Raw genomic sequence first — 15,140 nt, forward strand, 5'->3', positions numbered from 1 at the left:
ACTTAGGTGCTTGTGTAACATATAACTTTAAAAATTAACTGGATATTCTCAGTAGCAAAGTAGAGATAATAGCAATCTACACATGTTTACAATAAGATACAAACTGCTATTTCTGAAGGACAGTGAGACACCATTGATAGAATCAGAATTCCTGCGAGACAGTATCAAGAGATCTAATTTTTGTATTATTAGCCCCACCAAAGAGGGCTTCTCCATCTTGCTAATTTTATTGAAAATCATTTTATTGCTGAATGAGATGGAGCCTGGTAGTACTAAATGGGAACAAACATCACCAAGGAATCTTCATACCTGGACTCCCAGCTTTCAGGTGGGGTTAGTGTTTGTCTGCATGCGTTCCTTTTAAACACGTTGGAGGTGAGAGTGAAGATCCGTGAAAAGGTCAAGAAAGGAAATTTGGAAGTAATGATACTCTCCTGCTGCACCAGTCACCCCTGCTCTGTAGTCCTCAGGACCCAAAGCGCAGGGCGGTGGGCAGGAAGCTGCTCCTGGAGGCTCGAAATCAAGATAAGGGATACTTAGAATCTGGGATACTCTTATCACAGCCTCCTCTTGCCAGGGTCAGAGACACTGGGACTGAGCTGGGAACAGCCAGTAACCGCAGATGGAAGGAGAAGTAGGGAGGGCCTCAAGGTAGTCCATTCAGGAGCCTCTGAGAAGAGGGGCTGAGGCCTGGGTGGTCCTGGTTCCGGAAGTCCCACTGAGGATTTTCCCCTTGCCTTACCTTGTACCAGGTCAGTGGAGATGAGCCAACTGAGACCCCCTCAGTCACTTGAACCTGCAGCTCAGAGCCTGCTGAGTGATGAGGACTCAGTCTTGCATGCCCTGGAGGAGCTCCCTGAGGGTCTCTGCCCGGCACTCTTCACAGCAGCCTTCCCTAGGGGCCACGCAAAGACTGTAAAGATGCTGGTGCAGGCCTGGCCCTTCCCCTGCCTCTGTCTGGGATCATTAAGGGAGCAGTTGGAAACCATGTTGGAAGCTATACTAGATGGTGAAGAATTTGTTCCTGCTCACACAGCTTGTCCCAGGTAACTAGATATGGGGTGCTGATAGGAGCACTGTGAGTTGGATTTTAGGAATGCAAAGCCAAAGAATGTGCCAGAATCTTCTGGAGGTACACCATGAATCTGGGGAGGTCTTGAGGCTATTGCTCATGGTCCCTCAAAGAAGAAAGTATCTGGTGCAGTTCAGAGCCTCTGCAGTGGTAAGGGTGAGGTTTAAGGGGTGCATGCAAGGCCACATGAAAAATGAGAGCTGAGGAGGAATCAAGAGGGAATTAGACAGAAGAGTGCCACTTAGAAGGGCTGGCAGATGGGCTTGACCATGGCTGGGGGCTGGGATAGAGACCCTTTCCCTAGGTCTGCTGTTTCTGGTCTCATCCCAGTCCTGCCAACTAGTCTTGAAAATCAGCATCTCAGGCCTCCCATTTGGGTCCCCCCAGGAGATCCAAGCTGAAGGTGCTAGATTTTACCCATGACCTTGTGCTCTCCAACTGGGAGGAATGCTCTGAGACTTGGTATATTAATTAGGGTTCTCTAGAGAAACAGAATCAACAGGTTACACTTGCAAATATAAAATTTATAAAAGTATCTCACGTGACAATGGGAACACAGAGTCCAAAATCCACAGGGCAGGCTGTGAAGCCAACAATTCTGATGGAGGGTCTGGATGAACTCCACAGGAGATGCTTACTGGCCGAAGCAGGAAGGAGGAGACTGTCACTTCTGAATCCTCCTTAAAAGGCTTCCAGTGATCAGATTAAGCATCACTCATTGCAGAAGACACTCCTGTTGGCTGATTACAAATAGAATCAGCTGTGGATGCAACTGATGTGATCATGATTTAATTCTATGAAATATCCTCATTGCAACAGACAGGCCAGCACTTGCCCAACCAGACAAACAGGTACCACCACCTGGCCAAGTTGACACATGAACCTGACCATGACACCTGGCCTTCATACTTTCTCATGACTCAAACTCAGAAAGACCCAAAGGCAGACCAGCTCACACTCAGTCCCAGAGAACAGCTTCGGTGCTACAGAAAACCTGTGCAAATACATGCAGACCTTGAATTAAGCTATTTCAAGTGTGCCCACCTGTCTGGGGTCTCCTTCTACATAATGCAGAGAGTGAAGAGAAGCCATGGCTGTTTGCACCTGCATGGTTTGGCATTGGAGATGAAAGTGCCAATATGCAGCCTGGTAAATATTTCCCAAAGGAGCTAGATTCCATCAGGATGGTGAAGGGAGTTTGGGAAAATGCACAATCTGAGCATCTTCACGAGTGGGGTCCTCCCTGGAAGTTCCTTGCTGACTGTTTCTCCCTACTAAGTCCTCTGGACCACCTCAAGGAACATTCTACCTGAGACTCAGCAATATCTCAGGTCAACTGTATAAGGTACCTGGGTGAGTACGTGGAAAGTTCCTCTGAAGATAACTGGGCAACCATCCGTGAATGTTGTCCTGGGGACCTAGACAAGCTGATGGCTGTCATCTCTGACAGATGAGAAAGAAATGTCATGGACAGGCATTGCATCCAGTCATTCTTTCATTTATTCATTCAAGCACCTGGTAGACGCCAAGTGTGCTGTTAAGAATAGGAGATATAACCCTGAAAAAATTGATATGGGGTCTCTTTTTCCTGGAGTTTAAGGGTCTCTATAGAGAAGGGAGAATAAGGTGGTAATTTATGAGAGTGATATTTCAGGAGATAATTGCTCCCCACAAATTCCTATCCAATGAACTTAATCAACATATCCCTCTCACTTATGTCTCATAAACTTCTCTTGGCAAGTCCTGGAGTAGGAAGTCATTCTCATAGGGCCTGGCCATTGGGTCAGTGGAAACATGGAAAGTGGCTTCCCAAGCCATCTGCCCAGTAAAAGTCCACCTCATGTAGGAGTGGTACCTAAATGCCCCTAATTCCCAGAACAACTTTACAGGATGAGTGGCTATTGCATTTACATGGTTCGTTAGAAGCTGAGATCAAGAAAGAGACTAAGAGAAGTCAGTGTGCTCAGTGCCATTTCCTGAGATGAATGGGAATGGGAAAGTGTTAGACTCCAAGGTTTGTTCTTGACAGTAAGAAGCTTCGCTCCTACCTTTTGCACGTAGGGGCAATGAAAATGTCTCAGTCTGATTCCCAGGCCTTTCCCAAATGTCTCTAGTGCTCCAACCCTAAGACTTAAATGTCCCTGTCTCTCCACAGAGGTCTTCAGAAACTACTGGAGATGCTGGTGGTCAGTGAATGTAGACCTACTGCCCATGATGTCACCTACTTGTCTCAAAGTGTCCGTGCCACCTGCCTGAAGGATTTGGTTCTGTGTAACAATGGTTTTCTGGAATTGTCCCCTGGCCTCTAAAGCTTCTGCTGGGTGAGGTGTTAGGCACCCTCCAACACCTGAACATGAAGGGGTGCGTCTTGAAGGAACCTCAACTCAAAGCCCTCCTGCCCTCCCTAGGCAGGTGCACCACCACCACTCCCTTGTCTTTGGTGATATCATCTCCACCCCAGGTGTCACCAATGTGTTCAGGCACTTAACAGGGTTCAGGGCGCTGAAGCAAGTTTAGTACCGTGTCCCACCGAATGCTACGGGGACTCAGGTGAACACTGGTGGGGGAGCATCAAGAAGCCAGAACTTGCCCAGGTGCATGCCAGCTTGCAGAAAATATTGCAAATGCTAAATCAGGATGACATAAAGTTGAATTATCCTATAATGTACATTATGTAATGTTAAAGACACAGAAGACCTGATAGAGAAGAGTGGCAGCAGTGGGGTAGTGGATTTCCCAAATGGATGATGTGGTGTAGAGAAAACTATCAAAACAAACAGTTCCCAGAACTCTTCTAATGGTGATCTCTATCACTTGATAAAACTGGGGCTCAGCTATCCATGTAATTTATCTGTGTTAGTTGAAAGTGTACAGTGGGCTGGTGTTTGTACAATGTTGAGGATTAAAGTAAATAAGCTTCAAGCTCTACTTCTGGTCTGTTTGAATGATGCCCCTTTCACGTGGCTTTAGTATCTTCACTGTTCAACAAGCATTTGGGGCAGTTTCTTCTCTAAACTCTGGTTCATTCATTTATAGAATTGTCATCTGTATCTCCCCTAAGTGAAGGGTGGAACCAAAAGTGAAAGGGCAAGTGGCTAGAGATAAACTGAATTTGGTGGGTAAGGGAGTGTTTGTGCATTTCAGGTAATTGTTTTTCTAAGCTCTCTATTCTCTGTCCTGTCTTGTGGATCCAGGCAACCAAAAGGAGGCTTCCATTGATGCTAAAAGCCAACGTAAAGATCACTTCCCCTCATTTTTTTCATCCCTTTTTAGTGTATAGTATAACATATATACAAAGCAAAGAAATAAAAAAGCAATAGTTTTCAAAGCACTCTTCAAAAAGTGGTTACAGGACAGATCCCAGAGTTTGTCATGGGCTACCATACGATCTGCCCAGATTTTTCCTTCTAGCTGTTCCAGAATATAGGAGGCTAGAGGGCTTAAATACTTATCATCACAATTGACTTTTTTTTCCTTTTTTTTTTGTGGTGAACAATAACATATATACAAAAAAGCTACAAATTTCCAAGCACAGCACCACAATTAGTTGTAGAACATATTTCAGACTTTGACATGGGTTACTATTTCACAATTTTAGGTTTTTACTTCTAGCTGCTCTAAAATACTGGAAACTGAAAGAGATATCAATTTAATGATTCAGCATTCATATTCATTTGTTAAGTCCTATCTTCTATTTATAATTCCACCATCACCTTTGATCTTTCCATACCTCTCATTGGGGTTGTTTGGGCTATGGCAATTCTTAATTTTTCATATTGGAAGTGTCTGTCACTTATATGGGTTATGGAGATGGAACTGGGAGATGGAACTAGGAGATGTTCTGGAGAGGCTGGGCTAGGTGTCAGGACTTATCTGGACCCCGGACCCAATTGGAGGTTGTAGGTTTCTGGCAAGTTACTCTAGTGCATGGAACCCTTGTGAAATCTCATATATTGCCCTAGGTGTTCTTTAGGATTGACTGGAATGGTTCTGGTTGGGGGTTAGCAGGTGATAAGGTCTACCTGAAGCTTGTGTAAGAGCAATCTCCAGAATAGCCTCTCAACTCTATTTGAACTCTCTCTGCCACTGATATTTTATTAATTACACTTTTCCCCCATTTGATCAAGATGAAATTGTTGATCCCACGGTGCCAGGTCTGGATTCATCCCTGACTCCCCCTCATTTTTAGGAAGAGAAAAGGTAATGGGTGACTCTCAGCACATGACTACATTCTGGATGCATAGTGCCACTGTGCCATCACCCTCCCCCCCCAAAGAAATTCATAAACTATTCCACTTGGGCACCCCAATTCTGTCATGAGATCCAAGACAGTCACTTCTCGGGTGGAATCAGAACAGCAAGGTCTACCAGGTCTGTTTCTCCTGCACTTTGGGCCCCTTCTGCTGGCTCTCAGAGCTGGCCTCTTCTAGTCACGGTGGGAGTCTCTTGCGTTGGCTCTGCCAAAAGCACTGCTCCTGGAATGCAGTGCACTGCTGCCTGTTTTCTGTTGTTGTTCGATCTAAATTCTGGGAATCCATTGCCTCATGAGATTCTGATTATTTCCCCCCATGTTTTTCCTCTAGGAGTTTATTAATGTTGAGCTAATTATTGTGAATAATAGAAAGTGACACAGAGGGTAGTACGGATCTCTGAAGGATCTCTTTGTCTTGCTATGGCCACTTTGCCCCATGATGGAGAGGAGCCGGGCACACACAGTGGGACGGCTCAGCCAGGGAAGCTGTGGGGCTCGGAGAGGATGTGCTTCAGGACCAGGCACGGGAACCCCGGGTCAAAGGTCTGGGGTCCTCCGGCTTGTCCTAAGGGGAGGCCTGCCTTCTAGACCTGGGCCTCAGGCAAGGCCCATTCTCAGGTGCTAAGGCTCCATCTTGGGCCCACATCCATGAGGGAAAGTCCCCTGGGTCTTGGTATTCCACGACCCTCCTCAGTCCCCCCAGCCCAGAGCTTCCTGCTGGTAATGAGGGTGGGTGGGGGGGACCCTGACTTAAGTCACACACACTTGACCCCTTGCTAAGTGCCAGGGTCACACTGGTTGCCCACCTGACAGGGTACAGGCTTGTCAAACCCGCCCATTGTTCAGATTGACCCAGCTGGAAGCCTCTGGAGCAACTAAAGTGCAGGGAAGTTGTCGGCTGGGGTTTGCATTGTGTCCTTGACCATCTTCTGCTCTGGGCTCTTCTTTGTCATGGATGGTTCTGATTAAAAAGGTCTCCTTTCTTGGTGCCCCATGGAATTCTCCAGAGGCTTAAGCAGTGTAGCTGGAGCCCAAGGACACCAAGACTGCAAAGCCCACTCTGCCTCCCCCATGGCTCCTGTGAGCCCAAAATTTTGCTCTTCTAACGCGATTTCTGTTGGGTTGGATGAGGCCCCATAGATCAGTCTTCACCCCTTTGAGCAGCCACCCAGAGAGGTTCCGAAACTAAGGCCAGATAAGCAGAGTGGAGGAATCTCTGCTCCTTGCAAACAGTGCTCCTTCAGGGCAATCCCCACCTCCTGCCTCTGAGAAGTAGAGCTTCTCTTTCTTAGGAAAATGTCCACACCTTTGATCCTGCTTATGGGGAATGATGATACATATCAGAGCAGAGATAGATGAGTAATTCAAGTTATTCCTAAAAAGAAACTTGGGGTAGTGGGGTAGGATAAGGGGTAAAAAAAAAAGTTGTGCAGATTGCAATACTACTGGTCAATGAGAGAAAGGGGTATGGGATGTAGGGCGGGTTCCTCTTTTTCTTTTTATTTATTTTTCTGGAGAGATGCAAATGATCTAAGAATGATCATGGTGAAGAATACACAACTGTATGATGATATTGTGAGATCCTGAATGTACACTTTGCATGGCCTATATAGTGCATAAAGAAATCTCAATACAGATATTTGAAGAAAAAAAAAAAAAGAAACTTGGTTCTTAAAGTTGGTTAAAATGCACAAAGAAGAGAAGATTAAATATCCCCTTGTCCTGTGCGGGACAGCTGGCTCCTGACCACTGCTAACCTGTACTGTGCCAGGGTAACCAAGAAGTTAGGATTTAAGGGATGATTTTGATTACTGAATCATATTCCTTTTTTTGCTTTCTGGGATACTGGAGAAGACAGAGGGAAATACCTGAAAGCCCTAAACTATAATTGGACTGCCCTGATGTCTGAAATGATTGTAAAAGCCCTTAGCTTGTGCCTGTGTGACTGTAAGAGCTGTCACGCCCTTTGTCTGGTCATTTTCTTGTAGGACAAAGGCCCTGATGCTAATGAAGTCAGCCATTGACTAGCCTCAGCCCAGGACATTTGTAGATCATATCGGCTAGATTTTGCTATTGAAAGATAACTTGTCTCCCTTCCTTTCGGCTCACACCTTTAGGACTGAAGTGACATCTCTGCCTCCCCCTTATCAGCTTGTGTTCTCCTATTGAAATGATAATAACACTGTCTTCTTTTCTGCTTTGAACTTATTACCCCAAATGACCTCATTCTCCACTTGCTAAAATCCTTAAAAACCTTGAACCTCCTAAACTCCAGGAGACAGATTTTGGGCCATTAGGCCCATCTGCTTTCCTACTAAGCACCTCGTAATAAACTCTTGCTCTCTTTGAAACCCGGGTGTCTCAGGAATTGGTAATTGAGCATGTTGGGCTAAAAAAGCCGCACCCTTTGTCTGGAAACACCAGGAGATCAAAAGAGTCAAAATGAAGGACATAATTCAAAATTACTCTGCATGCAATGAATCGGGATATGGTACCATTTTTTTTTAATTGTGGGAGCATATATAGAACACAAATTAACCCACTTTTAACCATGATTAGGTGTACACCTGAGTAGTAATAAGAATAATCACAATGTTTTACCACCACGCTCTCTTGTTGGAGCTAGTTCTTACTCAGCCTTCTGAGTTTCACATTGTCTCTTCTTCTGGGAATATTTTCATAAACCTAAAAGGCCCTAAACTATTGTCACAATCCATCTTACAGTGTTACTTAACCTTTTTAAAGACAATGTGAACCAGTTTATTTACATGTTCCTTAAAGAGTTTTCAAAAGAAAAACATTAACTCGATATAGGCAGTTTGCAAAGCGAGTGCAAAGACAGAAGGAGTTCTCACCCTTTTTACATAGATGAGCAGATAAGCCAGTTCCATACACACTGTCAAGATAGTGTGCAGGTAGGTTTGCCATTTGGAGCCAGAAACCCCCTGGGAGTTCATATGTTTCCAGGAAATTGGCAAGAAGGGGCAATATCTTCCTTGATTACATTACAAAGGAATTAATTCCTTCCTTGAGGAGACCTTGCATGATGAAATTGAATGCAAGAGTCTTATGCAACCTGTTACACATAATTACATACATTTTTCTTAAAGGACAAAGAAAAAGAGCTTACAATTACTGGCTTTCTAAAATAAATGCAAAGAAAGGTGAGAGGGAGGAATAAGTCTCTTCCTTTCTGCTCCAGGGAGAATTAAGCCCTTTATTGTTATTTTTTTTTCAATTTGCTTTTGCCCTGACAATTTGTGCTTCCTACAGTCCTCCTAGACTCTACGGCCAAAGGGAAATATAAAGGCACCAGGTGAAAGGAATACACTTATAGACTTCTGTGAGGAGCGGAGGAAAAGGGGGACCGGGATGGGGATAGGGAGGAGGAGAAGGCAGAGGGAGGAGGAGAGAGAAAAAGCCTCTCTTTATCATAGACTTTGTTTTTTCTTTAAGCCTTATTGGGAAGGTTTATATCTTAATACATTTTAATATGAAACATAGTAAATATTTTTATGCTTAAAAAATTAATAGCCCATCGAAATTACCCATTTTATTTAAAATTTATAACCATTTAAGTACTAATATTCCATCATTTAATAATTCTCTTTTTGCAGAGTTATTTTCAAGTTTACTAAACCATAAATAATCCTACAATGAATTGTTTTAAGAAAACTTCATCCAAATTTCAGATTATTAAAGATAGTATTCGTTTACATTTGTTTTCTCCATAATGAAGACACTTATTTTTCCCCCTCTGGTCTTATTAAAATGGTGAATTTTAATTTACTCATATTGGAGTTTCCTTGATTTTTTCTAGTATTTCTTACTTAGTCATAGTCTTATTATTTTCATGTGCTTTGCTACCATTGCATTTTATGTGGTTGCTGCAATATTTATAAGTGAGATTAGACAATTTGTCAAATTGTCTGTAGTCAGTTTGTGTTTGGGGATTTCTTAAAAAAAAAACAATCCTCTCAGTTTTTGTTTGCCTCATAGAATCAAACTGGATTATAATTTGATAAATGGGATAAAAGAGCTGTCTGAATGACAGGCTCTGTGCTAGTATAGGAGGAAAAAATCATTAAGGAATCCACGCAGGACAGCTTAACTGATATATTGAGGAAAGAGGGCAGGGAGAAAGCAGGTTGGAGAAGGTAAATGGGAGCCAGTGAAACCTGCCAGCAAAAAGAAAGAAAATGGCTCCGGCTCTCTTTCTGAGAGCCTGATCTTTAAAGGTAAAAACCACGCTGGGAGTGGAGGGTGTGATGTGCGGTGGCAGGCACTGCCAGGGGTTATCAGGCAGGGCAGAACATGACCTCATGCCTGCGGTTATCTGGTCTTACTTCATTCACTTCTGGCAGCTGGGGCATCGGAATATTTGTGCTCGTCTATCTTGTCACATCAGGTCCTGTAACAGAAGCTGAAAGAAGCTGGAGAGGCCCCCAGGTCACAGAGTCCATTTTATATGTAAAGTTCTTTTTCTGAGACCTGACAAAAATGTGTTCCTGTGGAAAACTAGACATTGCTTGGTTCACACTCTTCCAGTTTACCCCATTCTAGCTGTTCATTTACAATTAGGATGAGCGCTTTTACACCTCTGTAAACTGTAGATAACTGAGAATAATTCAAAATACTTTTTGTCTATAGACATATAAATTCTGTCAGGATCAGTTGAGTTCCCTACCCCACTGGAAGCCAGTTTTCCCTCCATTTGCACATTCATTTCAATATCCCTGATCTTATTTTGGTTTACTCTTTGAACTGATTGAAAAATCTCACTGGGGCAGACTGTATTTGGAGTGAGAGTGAAACCTCTGAAAGAAGTGACACCAAACGACTTTTAGACCTTAAGAGGTGCAGGGGAGCAGCTGGGAAACCAGTTGAAATATAGCTTCCAGGGGCTGGAGGTGGCAGGGCTGCTTGGTAAGAGTGAAAGTGATGAGAAATGGCCAGAACCTATATGCCTTTTGTTAGGTATGAAGGACAGGACCCCTTCCCCCCAGATGTAACCTACCCCTGGCAAATATTTCAGAAAGCCCCTCCAGCCCCAATCCAGGCCAGCCAGCTTCTCCTCCACCCTCCAGCAGTTGCCCCCTTAAGATAAAACTCCCCTTAATCAACCTCCACCTTCCAGCAGTGCATTCATGTAGTAAACTCCCCTTACTCCACCTCCACCCTCCAACAGTTACAACCCTGCATAACTAAGGCAGCGTTTAAATTTTAAACTTCACCTGTGGAAGGCTGCCAACTCTCAAAAACCCACCAATGAAAACCTGCCTACCCCCTACCCCCAACTCCCTACCCCCAAACCATAAAAACTCTATCCTCTGCCACCTCGGGGCAGCTGTTCTCCCTCTCTTGAAACACTGTCCTGGCGGCTCTGTTTCTTCCTGACAAAAAACTTTGCCTGAATTTCTTCACCATGTTTTTGGTGAATTTGCCAAGTTTGCCTTTTGCCTTTTGAAGGCAGAGTCAGTAAGAGTTGACGTAGGGTTTGGGGACACTGACCTTAGGAGGTTCATGGTGGTCTTGATGATAAAGACAAAAGTGGGATATTGGCTTTGAAGCAACATCCCAATATTCCATGCCCTGTTTTCACAGAGCACCTTCTCCAGCTTCCCGTATCACCCCCTTTCTGGGAATGCATGACCCAACAATTGCAAATCAAAACTCATTATCTGATTGATTGGACTATATAGTATGTGAAGATATCTCAATACAAGTTTTTTTTTTAATCATAGCTGTCCTTTGCAGAAAAGAAAAACAAAAAAGTAAATAAAAAGCTATTTAAAACTAAAATTAAAAATTCAACTGATTTCTTTTTTTTTAACGTGGGATATTTAGACCAGTTCAACACCTCTGGAGCCTAGCGAGAAATAGATCTGAAACCTCTAAGCTTCTGGACCCCATGTCCCCTCACTAGTGTTTAAGGGGGTCTCTAAGTCTCATGCTTGTAAGTCTGCACTGTGGACTTCAGCTCATGCATGGAGGACGGAGCTGCTCCCTTGGTCCCCTGGCTGGAATTGGGTGCAGTCAAGGACCCCAAAGGCTTGGGGCTCCAGGCTGGCCTGGGAGGGATGCTGGGCCAGGACAAGGTGGCGTGGGGGAGTTCTGATGATTTACATCTTGTTCTGCATCAGGTTTGCGGAAATGAGCAGTCTTGCCCTGCCCAAGCTCTTGGAACTGGCAGCCTGAGCCTGCTGAGTCATGACCTGCTTTGGAAGAGCTCACACCCACCATTGCTCACTGTTGCCTTTGCCAAAAATCCCACATTGACCTTGCATGTCCTGGTGCACACCTGGCCTTTCCCCATTATAATAGTGAGCTGGCCCCACCAAGTCAGCTTGCAGGCTGGGCTCAATGGGCTGCCCCCAGGGCTTGTCCCAGGTAAGGCAGATGCAGGGTCCCAGGCCCGGGCTCAGAGGCAGAGAGAGTGGGAGCCAGGATCCAGGAGGGTGGGGTTATATGGTTGCTGATGCAGCTGAAGGCAATCAAGGGGGTGGGGCTCTAACCTTTTAGGGATTAGGGGAGCAGGCAGCAAGAGGAATGGGAACTGGAAGGCTCCAAGGTGCCTAAGGGAAAGCCCAATGGAGAAGAGAGGATGGGTGGAATGAGGCTGGGACCGGGGAACCAAGGATAGACTCACGTCCCAGTCCAGGGCTGCTGCTTTCTATCTCCTCCTGACCCCTACTGGGCTCCCCCCGAAATGTCAGCACATCTCATCACACAAGCCCATCTTCCCCACAGGTCAAAACTGAGAGTCCCAGATTTGATCCTGGACTTTGAGCAGCTCCAAGGTAAAGGGGCCCCTGAGGCCTTGGCCAAGTTCCCTTCTTGGTTACCATTGATGGTTAAGAGAAGTCCCAAGACCTGGCCCAACCCGGGTCAGCAGAAGAGGCCAGGAAAGGACCACAGCAGGGCTGGGAACCTGTGGAGTTCCACATTGGATCAAGAATCAAGGCTAGACTAAGCCTACTTAAAATTAGGCCTAAGAGTCACCCCCAGAGATCTTCTTTTGTTGCTCAGATGTGACCTCTCTCCCTCAGCCAACATGGCAAGCAAACTCACTGCCCTCCCCCTCTGCATGGAACATGACTCTAAAGGGTGTAAACCTTCCTGGCAACGTGGGACAGAAATCCTAGAATGAGCTGGGACTCAGCATCAAGGGATTGAGAAAATCTCAACTGAAAGGGGGAAGAGAGAAATGAGACAAAATAAAGTGTCAATGGCTGAGAGATTCCAAACAGAGTCAAGAGATTATCCTGGAGATTATTCTTATGCATTATATAGATATTCCTTTTTTAGTTTAAGGTGTATTAGAAAGGCTGGAGGGAACTGCCTGAAACTGTAGAGCTGTATTCCAGTAGCCATGTTTCTTGAAGATAATTGTGTAATGATATAGCTTTCACAATATGACTGTGTGATTGTGAAAACCTTGTGTCTGATGCTCCTTTTATCTACCTTATGGACAGATGAGTAAAAAATATGGATTAAAAAAATAAATAATAGGGGGAACAAATGTTAAAATAAATTGAGTAGATTGAAATACTAGTGAACAATGAAAGGGAGTGGAAAGAGGTATAGAAAAAAATAGGGGGAACAAAGGTTATATTGAGTAGGTGAAGATACTAGTGGTCAATGAGAGGGAGGTGTAAGAGGTATAGTATGTATGAGTTTTTTATTTTTTCTTTTTATTTCTTTTTCTGGAGTGATGCAAATTGTTCTAAAAAATGATCATGGTGATGAATATACAACTATGTGATCACATTGTGAACCATTGATTGTACACCATACATGGAATGCTTGTATGCTAAGAATGTTCATATTTTTATGTTGTTTTGGTTCAATAATAAAAAACAAATAAAAAAAAAAAAAGAATCAATGCTACTGGAACACCACTCTATATTTTCAGATACTTTCCTCCAGCCACTCTAATATGCCGTAAACTAAAAAGGGATATCTAGATAATGCATAAGAATAACCTCCAGGATAGCCTCTCAATCCTGTTTGAAATCTCTCAGTCACTGACACTTTATTTTGTCTCATTTCTCTCTTCCCTGTTTTGGTCAAGAAGGCTTTCTCAATCCCTTGATACTGGGTTCCAGTGGAAGACAGCCTGTTTGCCACTCAGCTGGGAAGGATCTACCATGTGCAGAGCCTCGAGCTGGCCTCCTGCCACTGGCCCTTCTCCAAAGAGGATGAGCCAGCTTCCAGCTCCTTCCTCTCCCAGCTGGGTGGGCTGGCCCACCTCCAGAAGCTGCAACTGTCCTACTCTTATCTCTCAGGCAACCTGCATCAGATGCTAAGGTGAATGGGTGAGCTGCATCCACCCCTGCAACCTCCACCTCTAGAGAGCCCCTGGAATGCCCTAAGTCAAATAAGGTCAGGATCAAGCCAGGAAGGGGTGCCCATTCTCACTTACTCATGGAAATTGAGGGCACGAACTGGGAGCATAGGGGCCAGATGCTGCCTATAGCTGGGCCCTGCTTTGGAAAACAAAGATTTCTTGGGGAAAGAAGATGTGCACGTTGATTTGCTGAACACATCTGCACTGGACCCTGGCAAAGCAACCAAGGAGGGCACAGGGTTGGACCCTCCCTCCTGGAGAGGCAGGGGTAGGGTCCAGCAGGACAATTCTGGGAGGGAGGCAGACTTTCCCCTACGAGCATACCACCTAGAAATTCCCACGGGTTGAGGGAGAGGGGAGTAGTCCATGGGTTGCATGGAAACCCGAGTGGCAACGTCCCCAAACCCAACCCTGGAGTGGGAATGGACGCACCCACCAACTCCTTACCATCAGATGAGCTCTTTGCAGGCGGCTCCTCTCTGCAGTCTCATGGATGGGTCAAGTGTGGTGCTTCATTTAACCAGAGAGAAACTTCGAGTTGGGACAGCTCAGGGCAGGACCTGGTAGGTAGGACCCGGTGACACTGCAGGGCATGATGACGCCACAAGACATGCTCCCTTCACATGGAGTGCCAGCCTCTGCACCTACCTTATCCCCAGGCAAGCAGGAGGCCCAGGCCCTGCCCTGAAATGCTGCTCCTCTCTCCCACAGCTGCCTGCAGACCCCACTGTACACACCCTGAAGATCTGCCTCTGTGCACTCCTGGACACCGATGTGGCCCACCTGTCCCACAGCCTCCACGCCTTCCCCACCTGAAGAAGCTGGACGTAGGTGCAACAACCTGGCTGACACAGGGCCAGGGACCCTGCCACACCTGGACATAAGCCACTGCCGGCTGAGGGACGGCCACCTCCATGCCCTCCTGCCTGCCCTGGGCCTCTGCTCTTACATCCCGAGCACAGCCAGGTAACAGGCTACCTGTTAGGCAGGTGTCATGTCAAGGGAGCTCCAGCATAAAGGAAACATCATGGGAACCTTCTAGAATCCTGCCTCTCTTCCTCCCACCTGTCCCTCCCCTTCCTTGGTTCAAAGTCCAGCCCCAGCTCCGATGCTCATTCTTTGCACACACACTGTTGAGGTACCTGGGACAAAGTGGGCCCCGCTGGGGAGCCCTCCCTTTAGTCCATGCCAACTTCTGGCCCCTCGCTCTGTTCTTCTTTCTTGTCTTTGGGTCTGGGCTGAAGGAAATTGGGCCTTAGCTGGGGCCCAGAGCAGCTCAAGGGTTGTTGGGAGATGTGTCGGAGACACATCTAGGCAGCTGATTGTCGCTGGGTGCCAGGCTCAGTCCTCAACAGCTAGGCACAAAGGGGCCTGAGACTCAGGCGAGAGCGCTGGCAAGGCCAGAACACAAGCAGTGACTGTTTAATGCGGGTCAGAGAAGATTCCTCCCGATAAGATAATTGAGC

At 45.7% G+C, this 15,140-nt stretch overlaps 1 pseudogene; it reads left to right on the forward strand.

Annotated features, from left to right (window-relative positions):
* Nucleotides 1-762: 762 nt before the first annotated feature.
* LOC143682993 (melanoma antigen preferentially expressed in tumors-like) lies at nt 763-14,644 on the forward strand (annotated as a pseudogene).
* Nucleotides 14,645-15,140: the final 496 nt, after the last annotated feature.

This window comes from Tamandua tetradactyla, chromosome 5 (assembly GCF_023851605.1).
Source record: "Tamandua tetradactyla isolate mTamTet1 chromosome 5, mTamTet1.pri, whole genome shotgun sequence".
In the NCBI taxonomy this organism is placed as follows: domain Eukaryota; kingdom Metazoa; phylum Chordata; class Mammalia; order Pilosa; family Myrmecophagidae; genus Tamandua; species Tamandua tetradactyla.